Raw genomic sequence first — 24,135 nt, forward strand, 5'->3', positions numbered from 1 at the left:
TCCCAACCGTGAATGCATGACTCCTAAGACGTTCAAATGGCTTAAACGGCTCGTCTTAAAATAATAATAGTCCACAACGTGCGTTCATCACTAAGATCGAAAGATGTGAGACTCGACTTTCTCCTGCAACTTCCAAACCATTATAGATATAGTGTTAAACGCACTCAGTACCGTGTGTCGCCAACACAGATTGTCATATTTCAACCGGTCTGACTTAAAATGTTTCATTTTAAAGTGTATGAAGTAAGTTGTTGTTGTCTGGGTCTTCAGACATTTCATACTGTCAATACATTTTTCACATTAGTATCGTTTATAATTTTATCCATTATCGAATTTTGAATACTTAGGTTTCGGTTTAAAAATAGTTTGCTTAATTGTTTCTACGGCAACCTCTCGCAAGCGATGGTCAGATTATGACGTACTTACTTAATGGGTTAATTTCCAGTCATAATTTCAGTTCATATTAACTCCTTTAATATCATGCTTGACGTCACTACGTAGATTTAGGAACATTTCTGGGGTTGCAGCCGATCATTAGCCTCGCATTGTTTACTGGTCATTAAAATCCACGCGGGGTATCACATTGCACTGTGGCGCCATTAGTTAAAAAACGAACGGAAGCCGTTAAAGAAAATGCAAATGCGTCTTCGTCTGACTGCATATTATTGACCTGATCTGGTAAAAGCCAAAAAAATATTCTCAAATTCTTGTGGCATAATTCATTAAGACATATTAACCTGAAAATTTATTCAGGTGAAATATTGTAATTGCACCATATTAAAACTCATCAAACGCTCATTGCACCTGTGGGAGGTTTTGGATTTACATCATTTTTCGTCGTGCATTCTGACGCGTCTAAATTAAGACAATCTAAAAAGGGGACCTGCCTTATAGTTCTAATCTGTCCTCATGAGAAATCAAAATTATGCTGTTAAAAATTTCATATTTTTAGTTTACCAAATTAGCATCCAACCAGTATAAACTCATCACATGCCCTTGAAGTTTACTTACTGTTTGGCGCGTTTAATATATTAACTTGAATCCCGTCTAGTTGGAAACTTAGTACACTTGAACCTTTTTTTTTCTTCAAATATTCTGAGTGTCATTTTTGTGTACAGATATAAGTGCAAGCCCATTTTTGTTCTAAGATTTTTTTTAACCTCAAACTTTCAGAGGTGACTTTAGTTAATACCTTTCAATGGAAAGACAGTAACATAATAATAAGCTTTATTTGTAGTATCTATATCTTGCACAATGCGCCTGAACATCAGGTCGGGGTAGCAGGTTCACTTCCCTAGATTCTGGTTATATCTTTTCCGGGAGTGATTTGTTAGGTATATCATTCATAAAGATGATTGAAAACAAAATAATAAACCTATTTCAGTAATCACAAAAACCGACCATGATTTTTCCAAATGCGTCTGAACGTCGGGTCTAAGTCACAGGTTCACTTACCTAGATTCTGCTTTGAATTATTTTCCATGAGTGATTCGTGATTTAAGCTTTTCCCTTGAGGTATGTCATTCAAAAAGATGGTTTGAAAAAATAATAAACCTTTTTCAGTAATCACAAAAACCGACCAAGAGAGAACAACATTATGATATCCTTCATGTTCTGAATATCAGCTGCATTTAGTCTATTTATATAATTACATTACGTGTACACCCTGATATCTCTATATATCATGCCTTTGGAGTTGTGTCGTGTCTTTTATATTAGTGTTATCATAAAAGCTACATTTATACAGTCACTGGATGAAGTCGAGTCAGTCTGATTAAAACATCACGTGTTTGACCTTTCACTGAGGCCCCTTCAAATTGCAATCGGGATTGATAAAATCGTCTTAATCTCTAGAATTATGCCCTGGAAAGGTTGTTGAGGGAAGGTCAGTGCCCATAGACATGCAGATATTAATTGTTATTTTAGTATGGGTTATCTTCGTGCAGACCTACTCTGCGATATTCAATGTGCTTGCCTCTGCTTCTATGTCTTTCCACTTTGTTCCATAGCCTTTCCGATTTCTTCTATAGTCTTTCTTTATATTTGTGTCCATACAATTTTGTAAGACGGGCGGTCGTGGCAATTTCAAAAGGCTTTTTTAAATTAAAGTAGATATAATGTAAGTGTTTTTCTTTATTCTTTTCAAACTGGGCCCAATTTCTTAGAGCTTCTAGGCACAAAAATGTCCTAAGCTTGAAATTTCTTCCTTGATAAAAACAGGATTACCAACCAAATTTCTAATAATGTTGTTTGCTTATCCTCAAAATCACGTGGAAATTTAGTTGGTAATCCTGTTTTTATCAAGGAAGACATTTTATGCCGAGCAATTTTTTGTGCTCTATGAAATTGGGCTCTGTTGTTTTCTCTCCTCAATTTGATCTTGATCTGTAGGATGGGCTGGGGATTGGCTTGTGAAATTCCTCTCTGTGTTTATTCCATTTCATTTTCTTGCAATGTAATGCGAATTTCCTGAATGTGAAAGCGAAATCGCAATATCTTATATCAGCATATTGTAGTTGTTCACGCATTGCATTGTCTTATGCGGTTTTTATGCATCGGAATGCCTTTGTTTTAAAGCCTTTGCATAATTAAGTTTGCATTCAAAGGTAATGAATGTCTTTGAGAAGGTTGAACTCAGAAGTGTATTATCTGTTATGAAAATTGTTTACTCAATAATAACTCAATTTCCCAACTATCAACACTCAATTATCAGACTTATGCAAAGGGTCAGGAGTTGCAAGTCATAGGCTAGGTCAAAGGTCATGCATTATGAAAACAATACAACTCAATTAGAAATAATCAATTATCAAGTAAATTGTGCAACGGGTCAGGATCAATACATTGCGAGTCAAGGTCACATGTCATGCAATTGGGGAAAAAAACATTACAATTGTGGATCGTTGGAACCTTGGAAACGATTCAAACCTATGCCTAAAAATAAACAAGGTAGACCCTGACGGTCAAGGTTAGGGATACACTTCAATGTCAGCCCATCAGATTGGTCATCGATAATGAGATTTACTTTATTGGCTTATCCACCTCAAAATCAGATTTAAAATTTAGTCATGATTTATCTTTTTAGGGTCAATGATCAATGATTGTGTCTGTTAATACGGTTTAACATCATCCGCGAGATGTCACTAATTCTCGTGAGACTTGTCTTGAGCGAGATGTTAGACATTTAAACAGTATTTCGCACACGGAAATAAAAATTAATATCTATGTGCAATTAAAAAAAACTTACTCTGAAGTTGAGAATGTGAAGACTATGCTAAAGGATTCTTGTTTAGTATCTGTGACATCTGAGTGCATTAGGTTTTTGCAGAGCAGCCTTAGTATTGATTAACAAGGAGATTAGCGTGGAAACGACTGTATCAATATCTTCGACACCTAAACGCCTGAAAGACGAGTCTAGTGTTTAGTGTTGTTGTTGGTGTTGCATACGTCAGGGCGTGATTGTGAGAATATTAGCTACACTTTCATTAGTATTTTTGAAACAAGGAGAACGGTTAGCACTCAATTAAATTGCAATACAATACGCTTAACCTGACCCCTCGGTGGCCGGTTTGTGGTCTAATTTGTGTCAGAGCTTCTTCCTAACTCATCGGCAAAGGGTTTGAATACCTGGGGACGCATTCCAACCTCCCATTAGAGACATAGGAAATCACAGTACAAACTATAAGCTTTTGCGAATCAAGCGACTTGTAAATGTGCCTGGGTACATTTTAAAGGTACGTTTAGTATTCACTCTTATGGCAATAACAACTGGTTTAGAAGTAGAGTACTGCAGCTTTCGATTGTATATAGTATAATTGAGAGTTATTTCACTTTCTCAGATTCATATTTTGTGTGAGTTTTATTATTGGCCCTTTCTCTAAAACTACATTACTTCAAGGGGTATACAATGGTTTTTTCAACACACTTCGGTGCTCTTTTCCAAGTCAGTTCTTTTACTGGCAAAAGTGTTTTGAATAGTCATCAAAGGTTTTTATGCCCTCCCTTTAAAGCCATTGGACACTTTCGGTAAACAGTATTGTCCAAAGGCCCACACTTCGTGTATCACAACTTATATATAAAATAACAAACCTGTGAACATTTAGGCTCAATCGGTCATCGGAGTCGGGAGAAAATAACGGGGAAAACCCACCCTTGTTTCCGCACGTTTCGCCGTGTAATGACATGTGTTTTAAATAAATCCGTTATTCTCGATATCGAGAATTGATATTTGTTTTAATGTTTTCTCAAAAAGTAGAGCATTTAATGGAATAATATATCAAGAGAAGTTTTTCACCATTACCTTCTGTAAACCCTGTAAGTTATTTGTAAATAGGTGAACATTTTTTTTTCCGTTCCGAAAGTGTCCAATGGCTTTAAAGGTGCTTAATGACTCTTAACGCCTTGGGTGTGAAAGGCAGGAAATGCACACAGCTTTAATCAAAAGAAACCATCTCGCGAAAGGTTTATTTTAGCATAGAGTAAGGATTTTAGAGCACTATTTTTTGCACTCAGGATAAAACAAGTTAATATTTTGGAGCGATTTAATAGTTATCAAATTGAAATAACATTGTTGTTAATCTTACAACTATTGAACCATATCATAACATTAAAGTGCGTGAAGTCTTCATTTTGATTTGTATTTTTTAAATTGGCTTAAATAAATATCAAACATGCATGTTGACCAGGCAAATTAAAAAGTTCGTCTTTATGGCGGTTAACTCGATTTTTTTTCTTTCTTGCGTACAATTATAACCGACCCAAAAGCAGATCGGTGTAGTATTAATCTTTAACCAAAATAACATATGGCTTCCTGTGATATCACTTGATCATTAAGAACTCACTTTAATGAGGTTCATTGTTGGTCATTAGGCGATTACTTTCAAGTTTGATAAATGAAACTGAAAATGGGATACTCATTAATGAACCATCATTAATGTATGAGACATCCTGTTATTGCATTTTAAATTCCAGATGTCTACTCTTGTGTATCTGTGCATTTTTAATCCTACAAACACGATGTACTGGGTGTTACATGCCTCTTTCATAAAGGCATACTATTTATGTTTAAATACACTGGACACTAATTGGTAATTGTCAAAGACCAGTCTTCTCACTTAAAGTGTATCTCAACATATGCAAAAAATAACAAACCTGTGAAAATTTGAGCTCAATTGGTCGTCGAAGTTGCGAGATAATAATGAAAGAAAAAACACCCCTGTCACACGGAGTTGTGTGCTTCCAGATGCTTGATTTTGAGAACTCAAATTCTAAATTTGAGGTTTCGAAATCAAACTCGTGGAAAATTACTTCTTTCTCGAAAACTGCGTTATTTCAGAGGGAGCCGTTTATCACAATGCTTTATCGTATCAACAGCTCTCCATTACTCGTACCAAGTAAGGTTTATGGTTATAATTATTTTGATTCATTACCAATAGTGTCTGATGCCTTTAATGGCTGCAATGAGTGAACGAGAACTGGTGACTTCTAATGGCCTTATTCCAAATTCCAAGCCAGTGTTACCCGTTAAATCTACCGGGAAGGAGGTAAACAAATTCATTTCACTTGTGCCCAATATTTCGCCCCTGAGCCATAACCCCCCTAAATGCCATTTTGGGAATAATAGTATATCAACCCGATAGAAAGGATTGGGGCGAAGATTGCATGGAAATACGGAAACTGCCCTGCCTTAAAGTCTCTCGCGATTACCGCGTAACAAGGTTAGGAGAATGTCTGCGACTGGCGAGATTTCAATTAGAGTATAAGGCTGGCCACTTGCTCACTCTGGGCTAGTCTAGGCACCGCCTCCTCCATGGAATACAGGTCAAACACATTGCAATATGCGTCGTGGAACACTAGGCACAGGCTGTGACGTCAGGATGCTGGTAATATTTCCAATGGGAATGGTTCATCTTTACCGTGAATTCTTTACGTACACAGCATTGCAACATTTTGGATGAAGTATATCATACTGTCACATCCTAGACATTCAGAAATTTTTCAAACTCCTTTTTTTCTCCTCCATCTTTGCACGTTAGGGACATAAATTCTATTAAATAATACAACTCCTTATGAATATATGAATCAGACCCGTTAAAGTCATGCAATGTTGCTTTCACTCTTATGAAGAATGGTTTGCAGATCGTATGACATCCGCTTTCATGCTGCTACATGCACTTTCATCTTGCAAAACGTCGGTGAAATTATGGCATATTTTAAGAATGATGAGATGCAGATGGGATGCACTACATTTTTCATCAAACAACACTGATGAAGGAAACTATTGAATCTTTAAGGTGTGCCCCTTTTTCATATTGTGCAATGTCATCTGCACAACATTCAAATTATTATTCTTTCATCGGGTGGAACATTTTACCGGCCGATACAATGTATACGGACGCGGGACTCTTTCGTAGACATAACAATTTCACATCTTCTTATGTGTTGTGCTTTTGCTATGTTGAAAACCGATTTCACAAATAGCCAAGATTTGTCTAAAAGATGAATAAGGAATGTATCAAAATTAGCAAAGTGTGATGTCTATACGTCAGAAAAACATTTTATGTGTGGTGGACGTTTCCCCCATCCTACAATCTGGACTGTTTTAAAGGAACACGTTGCCTTGGATCGGACGAGTTGGTCAAAACAAAAGCGTTTGTAACCGTTTTTTGTAAAATGCATATGGTTGGAAAGATGTTTTAAAAGTAGAATACAATGATCCACACAAGTTTGCCTCGAAATTGCGTGGTTTTCCTTCTACTGTGCGAACTAACATGGTCGGCCATTTATGGGAGTCAAAATTTTGACCCCCATAAATGGCCGACGTGTTAGTCGACGAGGTAAAAGGAAAACCACGCAATTTCGAGGCATGTTTGTGTGGATCATTGTATTCTACTTTTACAACATCTTTCTACCCATATGTATTTTATAAAAAACGGTTACAAACGCTTTTCAAAGACCAACTCGACCGAACCAAGGCAACGTGTTCCTTTAAGAGGAATATACATTCTTCTTGTGGCCCCTTACCTATAGAGTAGCTTTGTTCGGGGCGAACTTACATAAAAAAAAACAATTAAAAGTGAAACTGTACTCTTAACGGCAAAAGGTAAAAAGCGATATTTCGTGATATCAGTTATGGGAGATGTATTCTTTCAGTAAAACACAATCTGCAGTCATTTTCTATAGATTCTTCAAATAGATAATCACCCTTTAATGTCACTCAAACGAGCATGCGAAGAATCGAAAATGACAGGTATCGGCGCCAAACCATCTTGATTTTCCGTCATTTAATAAGTCACCAGAAATTGGTAACGCAATTAAAAACGGAAAACACACCCTATGCACACGCAGTAGTTTGTGATCTCTGATGAATGCTTTCGTCTGGAGGTATTTTTTTTCCTTCTCCTGAGCAGGAATTTTTGCTGCTTGACTTCGTGCTATGTATACATTCCCATTTGATTAATGTGGCTGTGAATTGAAGTGGAAACAATGAATCTCTCGGGAGAACCATTAATCCTAAAATATGAGTTGAAGACTGCCATTGTACTGTCTCATATTCAAATGTTAAATAGTTTCACCTGCTAATTTCCGTAGGCGTCAGTGGGCTTGGGAATCCTGGGATCTGTTGAAAAGGTTCCCATTAAATTGGAGAAAGACTTGCGAATTAAATGAAACGATAGTTTTATGGTGTGTTTCAGTTTAATGGAAGGTTTTAATAAAAAAATGTAACACTATTAAACCAGATTCAGCTTTGGGAGCTCAGCTTTGGATTATGGACTGTACAAACAAATTTGGCAACAAAACAATGGGGGGTGTTTGATGGCGTATTCAGTTAGGAATTAAGTATACTGTTGAAGTGATTGGTTTAAAATGTTTGGTGTGGTCATTTCAATGCTGTCCTGGTACACGAAAGCATTGGTTATGCATGGTTTGGAATATGACCACCGAATGGTTGATGAGCAGAATGTAAGATACATTATTCATGCATGTCATTTGCATAACTATACGTATTACTTATTCCCTTGCATAACTATACTTCTGAGAGCCACGTGTGCTCGTGTGTCAATTGTTTTGGCGCTTACAAGGGTGTATCAGACCACACCCAAACCACACCCAACAATCTCTTTTCACAAAACAATGCGTTACTTAGTTGCAGTGCATTGACTTAGCATAGGTCAGTAAACTTTGAATTGACACTCTTTCCACGAATCCAAACAGATTAACTAAATTTCTTCACCTCTGACTGGATTATGTGCGTAAGTTAATTATGTAAAATGCCACTGTACCATAGCCATGTCAAACTTGAAAAGGCACGACTTGCATGCTGAAAGATAGACCATCATTTCGTATACACAAAATAAAGTCCTGTGTTACACCAAGCACGATTTTCTCTCCAGTTTGTCTATATCCTGGTGGAGGTGTAGGTCCATCCAGTTGCTGTCACAATGTATAGTTCCCGCAGTTCCACTCATTGACCTGGTTAGCAAGTGAGGACAAATCGTTGTTCCCTTTTTTTTCTAATTAATGACCGACGAGTTTATGTGGGGGCGCTCTAGATAATCATTCACGGATGAAATCGGAGCGGGTTCCTCGGCAGTCATGTCGCACTGTGTATAGCTGGGATCTCACATGGGGTCTAGCGACTGCTGATGAACTACGTGCGCTTTGTCTATGGAGAACTGTAGTAGATGTGAGACGCGTTTAAGCGGGGGTACCCGATAACCACATTGCATGCGTGCATGCCCAATTGGCCACACCGTGGCCGTGACTGCGATGTTAATACTCACGTTTTATTGCTCTTCTACTGAATGTGGAATCTTTGTGGATTGTCAGAACAGAGAAGATATCACGAATATGCTCCCAGGCTAAGGTGCTCTTAAAATCATAATAATTTCCTTACATCTACATAACTTTTATGGATTGTGGACTAGCATATGGATTGCAAGGTAAGCAGTTACTTTTTTTAGTGTATTTTTATGTGTCTGCTTATAAAGCAGGGGGAAATGGAAGTCGTTTTGTTGTGGAAGGAATGTTCGTTTCCAGCGAAGCAAAAAGAAACATCAAAGATTACAACTCATGACCTCTGTGTTTATAAAATGGTGAAAGTTGTCTGATTATGCTGTTTCCCCCTTATAGCCTCTTGTTTTCCATAAATAATCAAACGTTTGTCAGACCGAACCCATTTCTAACTGATTTATCGTCTGGCCTAAGTAATAATTTTTGTTTCTCGTGACGCAACTGACGGGTTCTTTAGCCACACTCGCCTCAGAATGTGAAAAAGTATGGATTATTTTTCTCCTACTTGAATAATCATTTCTAGAAATCACCTGTGTTAAATTGGCAGGTATAACACCAGCTGAGGGTGTGATGTTGAGGAAATGTAAAAGCGGTTCGTTGAGTATGACCGAAGTAGATTGAATCCCAATCAAACCTCAACACTTGTAAGGCATTTACGGCGCACTTAAAGGGTATCATATGCCTGGTGATATTGCATCTCAGACGCTCTCTCTAGCTTCTGACACTTAATGCTCGAGATTTATTGGCAATGTTTTCTATCGCGAGGCATGTTTTAGTTACAAGGAGACGAAATCATGTCAATATTTTCTCACCTTTGATGATTAGTACGCTGCTGGACTGACACGGTACCCGTGGATGGTGAGTATAGGGGTCGCCTCCCTATCCGGTGTCGATTGGTCGTGGGATTGAGAATCTTCGTGATCAAGGAGAGGAATGAGAATCAAATAAGATTTGATGAGGGGAGGCTGGGTGAGAGGTGGAGAGGCAGGGAAGCAGCTTTGCAAACATACGAGCCTTTATCATGATTACCCCCGGCAGCTAAGACATCTTACATATACTCCGTCTTCAAATCATGATGGGAAATCCATTAACTAGCTAGGCAGTCACACTACCATGTCAAAACGATAATTTAGAATTGAAAAAGTACAATTCTAGGGAAGTTCGCGATGTTATCATGGAAATAAATTTAGATATTTCTCAAGATGTATACTGTGATGAGTAATGTATTCCCGTATCTTTTATTGACACTATACAAAAAAATCAGTCTTCCGTTTGACTTTGAATTCGTATAAGAGAAATGGAGACATTGAAATGATGTCTGCTTGTGTCATTTTGTTAATTCTTTTTATTTGGTGGTGAAGCTCAGGCCATTTCAAACCTCTTCTAAATCAACTGATCGGAAGTCACAATGAGACAGACAGCCGACCCGGTGTATGAGCAATTATGCAGCGCGTTTTTCGTCTTTAGTAATGGCCTAAAAACAGATCAAGTATAAACAAATCAGATCAATTGGATTGAATGTATAATTCAAAGCCGTTTAAGTGGTCTGACACGGAAAGCTTCAGATTTATCGTAGTAAATGATAGTGTTCAATTCACGCAGCCTGACAAAATATTTGGCACGGTATAGAGCTGAGATTGCCCGACTTATTCCCAGATGACCGCGTCACCTACGGTATACCCTTGATCGTTATGAAATGATGGCAATTTCTAACAAGAAAGAATCAGACGTCCCAAAGGAGCTTGTGCCTTATGCTGTGAAGACCCCGCCCGGGGGTAAAATGAAACATGAGTGAGAAACGACGAGCGGTGGGGATCGGTTGTTTTGGGACGGGAAATAGCCCGGGTGTGGTTGGGGGATGCGGGATAAAGAGGCACCAGCGAGTCTATCTACGGTTCTACTCAACGAGGCTGCAGAGGTAATAATGAGGCAACATTGATAAGAACCTAGGGAGGTATGGTCTCCTACGGCTCTCTAAGCAGCCCAAGGATGATATATGAGAAGCCGGGGTTCCATTCTGTTACCTTTTCACCACAAATTGATTGACTCTAGGTATATAGCGACTGTTGAGTAACGCCTCGTGCCGTCACGGCAAATTTTCAGTTATCAAATCAAAGATGATTCGATTGAGTTAGACCGCGGAAGTCGGGACTCATTATCTAGTGTCGATCCGGATTCCCGAGCAAGGGATTAAAAGCATACCTTCGCAGGGAGAAACATGCAAGGAATTAACGGGCCGCTACGGGGGGCTCGGGTTGGACACGCGCGTCTCTGAGTAATTACACTTGTCGTAATGTTGTTCACTCATTTAGAGAATTGTCACTCTGCATCTATTATATACTCCATGCGTCTGTCTATCAACCGAAGGATGGGAATTAAATACTCATTTGTTTTAATTGTTTTTCTCAAGTGAAACCACGCGATTCCTGGTTGGTGGTTGACGATCTAGTTGCTCTAACGAAGTTAGTGTGCTTGTTTAATTGTTGTAATGACGTGTGTGAACACAGCTCTCTTCATCTCATACCTTATGACATGTTCCATTTTAAATCGGTAACCGTTTGCAACCATGGCATGTAATTTAAAAGGAAAGAGCTCTCCTTGATATGTCAAGAAATACCTGTCTGGGTTTCGAGTTTGAATGGCTCTCCCAATGTGCTTCAAAATTGAATTAATAGCTCTATATAAAATAGATTACTGGGAACGTTTATTTGATTTCAACCTTTCCGTGAGTAGTATTCTGAAATACCCTAGATAAATTAAAGCAATACAGCAACATTGATTGCTTAAGCATCATTTGTTTTGGTAATATTGAGTGGATAAAACAAAAACAAACAATGGTTGATCATTAATTATTGTACATTGCAGCAGTGCCATTGTTCTGTAAAGTTTCCAAAATACCATTATGTACCGTTTTAAAGATACCATTTTGTAAGGTACTAATTTAAAGGTTACTTTTCTCAATGGTACTAATGCACCAGTACATACGTTGACCTTGAAATGTGAGATGTAACCTACATCGAGTTACTGATAACCCTCATAATTAATCCTACATCGCAACAGTGCCCTTGTTATACACACTTTCAAAGATACCATTAGGTACCATTTTAAAGGTAAAATTTCTCATACACTTCCAATGGTAATACACTAGTGCATTACTCTGCCGTTGCAGTGTGAGATGTGACCTGCATAGATCTACTTATAACCCTCTTTGGCTTTTATTCAGTGCAATTGTTATGTGCAATTTCAAAGATACCATCTCGTATCATTTTTAAGGTACGATTTTAAAGGTACAATTTTAAAGGTACCATTTATCATACCATTGCAATGGTACTAATGCATCAGAGAAAAAGTTAACGGTTGAAATGTGAGGTGTGACCTGCATCGATCTACTGATAATCCTTAACAAATCCGGGGTTAGATTGAGTTCGGATAACAGAGGACTCTTGTAACTAATAATAAATAACCGGAACAGTATAACTATTCCGGGTTAGATTGAGTCCGGATAACATCGGAGTCTTGTGGACTTAATAACAACCGGAACCGTATAACTCACCCGATAAAAATTCTGAATTATACATCGAGCTATAGGTTGAGTGGGTGTTGAGTAATAGTGACTCAAAACGATCAGTCATGACCTTGTTCATTCAATTCAATTCAATAAAACATTTTCCCTTCATGGTCATCAATTGCAAATACAAACCCCCTGGGGTCAAAATAATATGAATTGCCTTTTAAGAATTAATTTAGTTAATATTTAATCCACTTTCCAGGTCATCACTATATTTTATTGTCAGAATACCTTCGCTATACACATCGTTCCACATGCCTCATGAATTAAAGACCTTATGAATAACCGTAGGTAAAGTGTTTCAACTTGAAAGGTGTCTTGGTTATGTAACAACTCTTGCTGTTGATTATTTACCAATCATTCATACAGAGGAAGCAGTCACTTAAAGGTTTGGTGGGGGTAATTGTCAATAACGTACTCTCGCTAACGTTACCCATTCACGCCTTGTTGTATTAGCAATGTGGAGTCCCAATTCAGCTTGGCAAATGTTGTTGTCATTATTGGAGGAATAATTAACATGTTTAATTGTCTATAGCTTCCTTGTTGGTTGGAAACGTTAACTCTGAAGTACTGTAGAGAAGAATTGAAAGTAAATTAATGCATATTCAGTTCAATGCCTCAGAACCCATGTAAGTGTGAATGACTTCAAACGATAAGATCTTGAGGCAATCGTGCTGCAAGGTCTATGGTTGATAGGTCTTTGATATCGAGTTTTAACACCTTTCTTTGTATGATGTTGACATGTAACAAAAAATAACCTTGTACAATATTAACAATGACCTTGTATAATATTTTAACATGTACAATATTTTACATAAGAAATATGAACATAAGAATTAAGAAATGTCTTAATGGTTGATGTCTTTGAAGAGAGTGTGCTCGTTCATATATACAATCTCCAAATTCCAGGGTCAGAATTGACCTGTATTCCAAATTTCAGGGGGCCTGACTGTATTCAAAATTTCAGGGGGCCTGACTCATGTCTGGGTCAGGCTGATCCGATAAGTGGTCAACAATTTTGACTTAAACTCGGATGAGACGTCAGTTAGAACCATTGTGTGTCCTTTGATACATTATTCCAGACCCCAAAATGGGTCAGGCCTAACGGGACTTTGATCCGGGTCATTTTCTGACCCAGAAGGTTTTAGAGTGACTTCTTTAAACGGCGTTCATAGTATTCTCCTATAACATTAAGATGGTAATGCGTGAGCTTCTTGGATCTTGAAGATATTGGCGTACTGTCCTGTGTAAACAAATTAGTCAAACTAACTCTAAGTAAAAAAACAAAACAATACATTGTATCTGAAGTGGCTTCAATTAAGCTAAATTTGTTGTACCGCTTACAATATGTACATATTTCTTTGCCCCACTCGATGATTTAACATAGTCTTTTGATATGGTAATTATTGTAGGGAAAAACAATATCAATTAGCTCTTCATCGGTTAAGCTGTACACAGCTTGGTCTAATTGTAACTTTTCAAATATGCACACTAATCACACTATTAAGATGTACCTACCGTATTAATTAGCATATCTTGCGTTGATTTGTATCAACAGAACCACTAATGTGGAAACACTTTCATACGCTTTCCCCATCCTATACGCAAACACTACATAATCATAATTAATTATTGTGTCACCTCCACTCATAATTTTAAAGACACCATCGATTTAAAGGTGATTGTTTACATTGAAGTCAAACCTCGCAGTGTGTGAGAGCGCGAAATGTTAAGAGACGTCTTCACTCACACGACTGTAGCCTTGCCTTGCGTGTATATACCTCGACAAGGCCACCCTTTGTATTTCACACGACCAAAAAGACTCATGTAATATTGGCAAACGATTTGAAGATCAATTCTGGAACTAGAATCAAGGACTCCACAGACATGTAAAAAAGAATAACCCCATATCTGTTTCCCGAAAGACTATTTAAAATAACCATCTATTTATAGCAACGTCATAAAATAATTATTATGGCCACAGTGTACATTGGACCAGGGCAGAATGCAATCATTTTGCTACTTCACTTTTCAAGCGAGAGTTTTTTTCTTTCATCATCATCATCGAGTTTAATAAAGAAGCTTTCTGAAACAGTGGTACGCCCAGAAGGAGGCTCCGGGTGGGGAGTGGCGGGTAATGATACCCACGCACATGGTTTCTATTTTTAGTTCGTTATTACTCTGACAATCCTACTTGCTTTGAGCAGAGTAGGGGAGAGGTGTTAATAGTTTTAGCTCATCTCAGTAAACATTCTGAACGATAAAAGTTTATGGTTGATTCTATTTTGGGGAAGAGAGTCCTCACTCTCAAAGAGTTGACCCCGGGTTCCATGTGTCCTAATTTGGGGTCAATGTGATCTGGACTCTCTTTCAAAATGACCCGAATCTGTGCCAAAATAACTCGAATCTGTGCCAAAGTAACCCGAATCTATGTAAAAATTAATCGAATTTGTGTGAAAATTACCAGAATTACCTAAGTAACCCAAAACTATTTCGGATGATATGCCCCCACACACTCAGTAAACATCTCAGTTAACATTCTGACCGATAAAAGTTATGGTTGGTTCATATTTTTTAGAAAGAGGTTCCTTAACCTGAAAACTGCAGGGTCAGTTTGGTCCGTATTTTTTGGTCAGAATGATCTGAAACTGTCAACACGACGAAACTTTGTCAAACTGATCCGAACCAGTGTCATCCGAATCTGTAAATCAAAATGACCCGAATCTATGTCAACATACACACATTTAGCACCATCCTTCTATAGACTCGCACACTGCCCTAGTTTGAGTTCTGCAAGGTTAAAGAGGCTACACATTCTATTGAACATCGCATAATGATGGATGGTTAACTTTAATGCATTTTAGGCGCATGACTACTTTTCACATTAATCGGTTTTATGGTTGGTGGCTCCCCGTGGAAACAGGTGCAGCCTTTGGAAACATGCAATCCATTCGGGACTAACTTGAATGGTCTTTGTAATCAACATAGTTTCTCGGCCAGGAATAATAGTATGCGATGTTGAGTGATAGCTTTATCATACATTACATTCAGGAACAACAACATGAAAACAGAAAACACCAATAAAAAAAATAATAATAAAAAGATATCCATAAAGCGCCAAATTGCCAAAAAGGCCTCAAAGCGCTAGATACAAAGGTAAAAAGCAATTTCCAGAATACAATATTACAATACATTTATAAAATCTATCAAAGCACTAAAATTTGTGGGATTCGAACTTCCTATAGCTACCGGGTAATCTCGGTGGTCTAGTTTGTAAGACAGTGCCCTAGAACTGCAAAGGTCGTGGGTTCAAATCCCACGCTAGTAATATGCGTGCGAGCTCCAGGAAGTACTGAGTAACACTACCCGTCCTATATTCTTTATTCCCGATCAAAAATGTCAATCTATTAAAGAACTCTGTACTCACACAGATTGCACGAATATCCGTGCATAGGTGAACCTCAGCAATGCTTAATATTATGCGATGTATCATTCAGAAAAAAAACAAAAACATTATGAGAACACAAAACATCAAGTTCATTAATATAACGAACTTTGACTATACATCCTCATAGATCGCGCGAATGTACATAGGATAGAGTTTAAGGTTTAATGTTAACTTCACTGCTTATGTTTCACTTAGTTACATGTTCATGTTTGTTGTGTTGTCATTTAGCTTCCGAGAAATAACTTTTTTTTTGCATTTATACCCTCGGTCCATTTGGTTAGTAAGTTGTTTGCAACAGCTAATTTTATTTTCTCGTTTAATGATAAGGTTAGAATATCAGCAATGCATAATTACTTGCTTTGTTAATTGATGGCTTTTGCATTTAACAAAACTGAAACAGAAAACAGACAATCCATATGTTAGAACTAATGCCATCCTCATAGATTGAAATAATTAAATGTAACATTTTAAGTCACATTATTTTCAAACTGTTTCCTGTTTCCATTTATAAGCAAAACTGAAGTACATTTATTTTTTAACATCTTTTCTCCAACACCCACATATAGTTCTTGTAATCTATGATAAACAAGAGAGAGAGGTCTAGAAGTAAGGGGAAGCGGTTGGCACCAGACGAAGGAACGTGTTGGATGCCCGAACTCTCCGGGGCCATACTATAAGTGGGGACGTTTACGCGCACACTAAGAAAAACACAAGGCAATCCGGAGATCCGGGACTATTGCTCTGGAAAATATTACGCCCCACGGCTGTTAACTCTGCACTTGATCTTAGCTGGGGCCTATTTTTTTCATTAATAACCTTCCCTTTCTCTATAGTACTAGGTTCAGGAGGCTTTAATGCTCAATTTATTCATCGGAGGGGGTTGGCGTTGTAAACCATGCCAAGCGTTGACTAAGGGTGGGTTGAAAGAGCTTTTAAGCTGGTTGGATATTCCCCGTGCGTTAATCGGTCTTGAATTAGCAATAGAGAAGATCAAAGTATTAACCATTTATATTTAATTGGGATATTAATTCACGCTTCGGAATGGGTTGTGTGTACATTATCTCATATGACCATTAAAGTAAAGGGGTATGAAGTTTTGTTCATTACTGACATTAACATTGAGTGCAAATCAGGGTGCAAATACACTTCCATTTGAAGTCTATGAATAGTCAAACAAGCAAGTGGATCTATTTAAGTAAGTAGTCAAAGCAAAACAAAATGAGCACACAAAATTACACAAAAGCAGCAAGCGAATAATCTAACAAACGGTATAGCCATCACACCAACAAGACCACAGCAACTAAATTGTTGAGCTTTACAGTAGAGAACATAAGAGAAGCAGGCAGCGAGCACTCGGCCAGTCAAACAAGCAAACCTACAAGTAACACACACGTAGAATATACAAACATTCCAGCAAACGATATAAGGCGTTTACAAAAGTGTTCACGCCAGCGAATCAATTCACAAACAACGCACTAAGACTCATCTAAAGATGAGTGGCAATATCACTACAACGTGCAATTCAGCAAGCATTCAATGTCAACCAAAGAAAGAAACAAACAAACCAACAAACAAGCAAGCAACAAAACAAACAAACCAACCAACACAAACGATCAATTCAGCAAGCAACCACGACGGCAAGCAATCAAACAAGCAAGCAACCAACAAACAAACAAAGTAATAAACAAACAAACAGACAAATGACAAACAAACAAACAAACGAAAAACAAACAACAAACAAACAAACAAGCAACCAACAAACAAACAAACAGACAAACAAACAAACAAGCAAGCAAGCAACCAACCAACCAACAAACAAGCAAGCAACCAACAAACAAACAAACAAACGAACAAAGCAAACAAGCCAACTAGCAAGCAACCAACAAACAAACGATCCAAGCAAGCAGTACAAGCAAACAATCAACCAACAAACAAACGAACGAGCAAAGCAAGCAGTACAACAGCAAGCAAGCAAGCAACCCAACAAACACTCGAGTAAATAAGCAAGCAACCACGTCGGCATGCCAGGAAACAAGCAAACAGGCAAGCAAGCAAACACCCACACAGTAATGGTTATCCGTTCCAGGGTCTAGTCTGGCTAACACACCCCATCCACAGTTCTTCGAAAATGTTCACCTCGCCAGAATTTCATTAACTTGTAATCCAATGATGCCTAAAAGCACACTTACCTTTATAAATACTCTATTAGTCTTAAAGCAGTTCTGAAGCTAAGTATTTTGAAGTAGTTCTTTCCAACAGCTTATTAATAACTTCGAGGTATGGAAATAGTACAAGAGATCCCTATATGCATGGCATTATGTCGCCATTTGTATGTGCTATCTGCATTCATAAGCAGTTCTAAACGCTGGTTTTTAATCAGCGTAAAGGGACCAGACTATTTCGTCTTCTGATGTCGGTTACACTGATTTGAATGAGAGGAAAATAAGTTGTTCCCATCAGTTGGTGGATTCCCATTTAGTAACCGGGACTATTCACAGTTGGTCCATTTCCAGTTGCTGTTCCAAGTTGGTCAATTCCAAGTTTGTCTTTTCCCGGTTTTCCTTTTTGTACATATTGAGGAGTGTTTACGCTCGTTTCCTGCTGACATTTTGTAATGTTTTTTTAATGCAGTGATTAATTCAAGATAGAACGCATTCCCGAAACATCAATTTGGTAGTATTTGAATGATCGGACTTTTGTAGTCAGCCATGTCGGTTTCCCTACAAAATCAACAAAGCAAACCGAGGCTCTAGGGACAGTATAGTCTGGTATCTGTTTGGTATAATGTAATTAGATGGCTGATTTTCTATACAGTGAAAGTACCACAATTCTGAAAGATGCAAACTTTGCTTTATAGATTTATGCATAAGTCTTCAACTTTGAGGTGCCATACACAGTCATTGATATGTCGTTGTTTATGCGTGAGTGTACAGTGACATAGTACAAGAGAACATTCACCGGTGCTCATTTTGGACAACGATTTTTATCTGTAATTACACAATAAATTTTCACATTTATCTTATTATTTTCTTTTGTATATCTCTAATTTTCCTTGATCGTGAATAATTTCCATAGATATTTTCGTCGTGGACGGGCCCAAATTCCCGCTCTATTTATACAAAATCAAATCAAACTCTACGCTACTTCCCATCACGCTCCTGCCCTCCCTTGCTGCTAGTGAGTTCTTGCAAGTAATCAATAACTACACCACAGTACACACGGGGAGAGGAGTCTAAAATCAATCGCAAGAACATGCTTCCAACCTAGGTCATATTATTCTTGCAAGGGGGCTTGTATACAACAAGGACGTGTACAAGACAGTCCCATCAAGACCTTGCAAGACGCTGATGCGATAGCACGGATGAAATCATTGTCAATGGAGCGGGGGTTTCACCGTAGTTGCAGCTGATAGCACCCTTCAATATCACAAACCAAGTAATATATTTCTGGGTTAAAATCAGTGAGCATTTTTTCTATGGCCGGGGATGTTTTTTTTGTTATGTCGTGTTTCGTAGCCCCGGTTAGAGCTCCTACAATGAGGACAGGTGTTTAGAAATATGTTTAGCCGTGTAGATGTGCAAGGCATCGGTCGTGTAAGCAGACTCTGTCAGGGGGATAGAACGGCTGCAAGCCTTCGATCTGAGTTTTGATGTTTACCAAGCCAATGGCTGTCACTGATGCCTTGCCGCTCCTCAGGGAACCGTGGGGCTAAGAAGAAGGGTAAAAAGGCAAGGCAGAGGCAGCATAAACGGGTATGACGATAGATGCGATACTAGACTTGCTTCATCATATAGGCAAAGAGATGGGTGATTGTTTCTTTGAAGACACTAGATGGAATGTGACAGAAGAACAGTGGGGGTAGGTGCGCAAGGACGTGTGTTAAAGAATGCCAAGAACGGAGTAGCTACTTGTGGGCAGATAAGGAAATGTAGAAAAAAAAAGGATCAGAAAATCAGTCGAGCAAAAGAGGGCTTGAAGGTGACATATCTTGAAGGAGAAGTCGTGTCTTGATTTCGGGGGAAATAAATCATGATAATGCACTTGCGTCGAAAGTTGTGGCGAAATTGAGTGAATCTGAAACTGCAAGCAGTAGAATTAGAGCTTTGAATGTTTATCGATGGTTACTTGATGAAATGTATAAGAGCTTAACTTTGCCGGAGAGTCGGCTAAAATAAACACAATCTCCAAGATTCAGGGGTTGAGAATTACGACATTGGATAGAACTTGAGCCCAGAAAGCCGAGGTCCCTGGTACAGTTTAAGAAGAAGAAAAGGGGACCTGAAGGAACGTAATTGACCCAGATGAATCTTAAATTGACCTTTCGACAAAAATTTAAGCTTGCTTCACCTACTTTTTAGCGGTTACCAGGGTAACCACATACATCACTGTACTTTTGAAATGTTGACACTTCCCATGCAAGGCGGATTCTCGCCAGTCTTTTATGGGTTGTTTCCTAATGCTATTTCCCCCCGTCATTTTCCTGATGTTTCTGTCTTAAATCGTTTCGATTTCCCTCAACTTTGATTCTAGACGTGTACGCATCATTTATTACCGCTCTGTTGAGAGCTGTTTGTTTTCATTCATCGTTTGTGTTGCCCTACTTCTCCTATTTTGTACTTTTCTCCGTGCTTATAATAATGGCACTGGACACTGTTTGGTAATTACTCAAAATAATTGTGAACATAAAAACGTACTTGGTAACGAGAAATGGGGAGCTGTTGATGGTATAAAACATTGTGACAAAAGCTATCCCTGAAGTAGAGTATGTTTTAAAAAAAAGGTAACTTTTTATTCAAAATATTAAAGACTTAAGTTTGGGGAATCGTTTACAGATCTATCACGTCAATATCTCGCACTAAAATAAAACACTGCTGCCGAAACTTATGCGTATTTTTGCCTCGTTATGGAGTTTGTCAGCAAACATTTGTCCGTCTGGAATTGTTTTACTTTATGCGACAACCACATTTATAACGTATTAATACTAACTATAATTAGTGAAGCTGAAGCTAAGTTTGCATTTAACACTGCTCATGTTTGGCTACCCATAGTAATGGAATTTGCCGCAAAAACACGCCCTTCAAAATTGTTTTCGCTGAAAAAAATCTGTTTATTCAATAAACATGAGGGTATGGGATTCACTTAATACTTGCGCTATATCTTGTATCTACAGGGGAAACACTAATTTGATTTTCACCATGTTACAAAAAGACTCTGGTTGTTAAAAGGGTAATATTAGAAATTGTTTGAATCGCTTGAAGGACGTTGGGTTGGACTCTTAATGACTGCCCGTAGGGCCACCAGCGTCCGGGCACCAGCTACAAATTCAGCATTACCTATACACAGGCTATCAAGTCACCAGTACCAGTGAGGAACGGGGGCCGCGCCCCGGGTGGAATATTGTCCATATTTTAAGTCTTAATGAAGTGTCGTCAGATATTTACCAGCTTCTTATTTTGACCTCAGGAGTCTTACAATCAAATCTATTCACTACCCTCCCGTGGATGTCAGAACTGAGAAAATATGAACGCCCATGCTTTCTACATCCCCCTAAAGGATCCCATAAGTGCTCAGGACTCAGCCCTCTGTGCTTTCTTTGTATTATAGGAATTATATTATAACCCATCCGCTAGGGGCAGCCACGTCGATACAGCACGCCTGGAGACCCTTTTATCATTAGAAGTCCAATTATCCTAGCGGATAGGAAGGACTCCGAATATTTTCCCGCCCTGATTTTTTAACCCGTCCAAAACGCCATGGAGAGAAAAGAGACGAATAAGCACACTCCTGTTTCTAGCCGATGGCAACGCGTAAGGTGCTGCATATCTAAATCCCACGAGAGACCAGATTGCATCCTGGCTGCTGGTTTTTCGCCCGAATAACATCGACTTGGATTAGCCTCTCATATTTCCTTTGAAATCAATCATTATCGATGTTTTTTTCTTTTCACCCCCCCCCCCACCTTAAAAAAAAAAAAGACTCATCATTTTTTTCCCCTCCTGAACAAAAATCAGTTCCCCATCGGGATCTGCTCTGGCAGAAAATTAGCCAAATTAACAGATTCTTTGATAATTTGCGGCAGAAATTTGTCACGGCGATTGACAACATTTGCATTGGAAGTGAGTCACAAAGTGTCGTATGCGACAGCCTCCGGTGTGCCGTGTACGGGGCGACCCTGTGCTCATTGGCGCCAAAATAAAAATGGTAATTCACCTTGTATTTTGGTGTTATTTGAGGAGGACGGATGGATGGTGTCATCATTGAATGATAACGTCTCCGGAGACTTGAGGTGATCCATCATATTTTCCTTGTCAAATCCTGGATCATTTACCGGCTGGTAAATCCTGGAATACGAGACGGCGTAAGGCCGGGCCTGGGGAGACGCTGCAACCTCAAGCTTATTAATTTTCCCGGGCTATTCCGTTTGAACCCTGGGGTAGATCTAACTCCTAACAGTGGTTTCTCTCTATCTGTCGGTATGTCGTCCAATCCAATGGTCTTGTTTAGTGTGTGTAATACAAACTTTATTAACCTTAGGGCCCCGCCTCTCAAGCGGTTGATAAAAGGGAGGGGCGTCTGTACTAATTAACTGGTAGTACAATGATAACGAGGAGCGAGCAAGGCCGTCGGGTGCCTACAAGGGGAGGGAACCAGCGATACAGTAGCCGTGTTAGTATAGTTACTCGACTCGTATGCGTGTACCGTAATGATATAGCCCTGCTGCCTGAAAAATAAAGAAAACCAGACTAGTTTCGTTGCCATAGCCTCACTGTTGTTAGGCCCTGTGTAAGGCTTAACAAAATAGTCTACTTTGTAAAGGGAGGCCTCGTTTTTTACATTTGGTAACTTTCATTTTACTAGTGCCGCGAAATTTGATCGAATAATCGCACCTAGCTTGAGACTCCCATTAATTCAATCTCTTAATTTCGTACACGCACATTTTATGGGTGTATAGTGCTTAAGTGGTAATATTCCTCTACAAAAAGTGTAACCCGATACGTTGTGGTCTACTTTTTTTCCCCCTCAATATGCAGGAGCGTGAAAGGTTTTTACCCGTAATTACACAGCATTAATAAACAGCATCTGTAACAGATGATTTAGTTACACATTGTGCATTAGAAATGTTATGAAGAACTTCTAAGTATACATAAAGAACCGTAACATACCCTAAGATTAAGATGCGCCTCCTGTTGGTGAATCATTACGTCACACTCACACACGCACATATCTTGTCCGCCATTTTGGATTTCAAATATTGTGCACAAAGGAAGTGACTCCCTAAGTGATAGATATGGTACGCATGAGGTGCGCTCTTCGTTGTGCAAGGTTTGTTCAGCTGCTTAAAAAAAACTTGAAAACGTCGGTATGTAATTCTACCAAAAATCACTTATTTCTTGAGGCAAACTTGACAATTCTTAAAAGAAACTAGCAGAACAGAAAGACAAGTCCCCAAAACTGTGTTTCTATTTCGTAAATCCCGAAATTAAAACAGATACAGCTTTTTTTCTTTTCTTTTTTTTGTGGGGGGGGGGGAGGGGGCAAGAGATGGACTGTTATTCACCGTGCAATAAATGTAAGATTATGTCTTAGGTGTCTTACTTTTTCTTGTACCGAAATCATTGCTAATATTTGCATCTCCATGAATAATCCACCGTAAAGCAACATGAGATACTAAGACCATCTTAAAGACTACCTGTTACTGCTAATTTGTTTGAGTAAAAAGCCTTGGTGTAAACAATTGGAAAGGATACCTCACCAAATCTTCATTAATGGGCTCTTGACAGCATTAAGGAAAGGACAACGGAAGTCCCCTTAACATGAACGTGATGTCTGAAAAGCCCTTCCCAAGTCACGTAACACTTAAATTATTTCCAGTCCTATTCTCGCTCTTCGTGACTAAACCATAAATATCTGTCTTCGTTCTTTTTTAAATAAAAACGCAATCGTACCAACTGGTTCAAGCCATGCTTTAGACGGACTTCCGTGAAAACATTTCTGACCTAGTTTACAGTTTATTCGTCGCTTTGGAATTCTCCCAAGTTGTTGTGACACAGGCCGTGGTCTGGTCCAGTTTTCAAGATCTTGGTGTTTACCAAGCATGCTCGGACAGTTACGGCGTCTTGAAACCCTAGTATCATTTGTATTCATGCATCCACGTTATTCACCCCGAACTTAGATCAACGTATTCAAGTGAACTACCTCCAAGTGGTCAATATAAACTCCTCCTCAACCTCCTAGCCCTTTCATTTTTTTGTCGACAACACGGACGAGTATTCAGCTTGATCTTGTTAAACACATCCCTAATAATTCTTTCCTCATCCCCCGGAAGACA

The 24,135-nt window shown here is 38.7% G+C and overlaps 1 long non-coding RNA gene across 3 annotated transcripts in view; it reads right to left on the reverse strand.

Annotated features, from left to right (window-relative positions):
• The window catches only part of LOC139953098 (uncharacterized), a 38,803-nt gene that overhangs the window by 2,773 nt on the left and 11,895 nt on the right, over positions 1–24,135 (reverse strand). For 2 of the 3 annotated variants that reach the window (XR_011787941.1, XR_011787943.1), the window contains exon 2: positions 9,603–9,703. This is a non-coding gene — a long non-coding RNA (uncharacterized lncRNA). Of the gene's footprint in view, positions 1–8,240; positions 8,470–9,602; positions 9,704–24,135 lie in introns of those variants that run through there. The other variant, XR_011787942.1, reaches the window with a different exon arrangement.

The sequence above is a fragment of the Asterias amurensis genome, chromosome 21 (genome assembly GCF_032118995.1).
Source record: "Asterias amurensis chromosome 21, ASM3211899v1".
Lineage (NCBI taxonomy): Eukaryota > Metazoa > Echinodermata > Asteroidea > Forcipulatida > Asteriidae > Asterias > Asterias amurensis.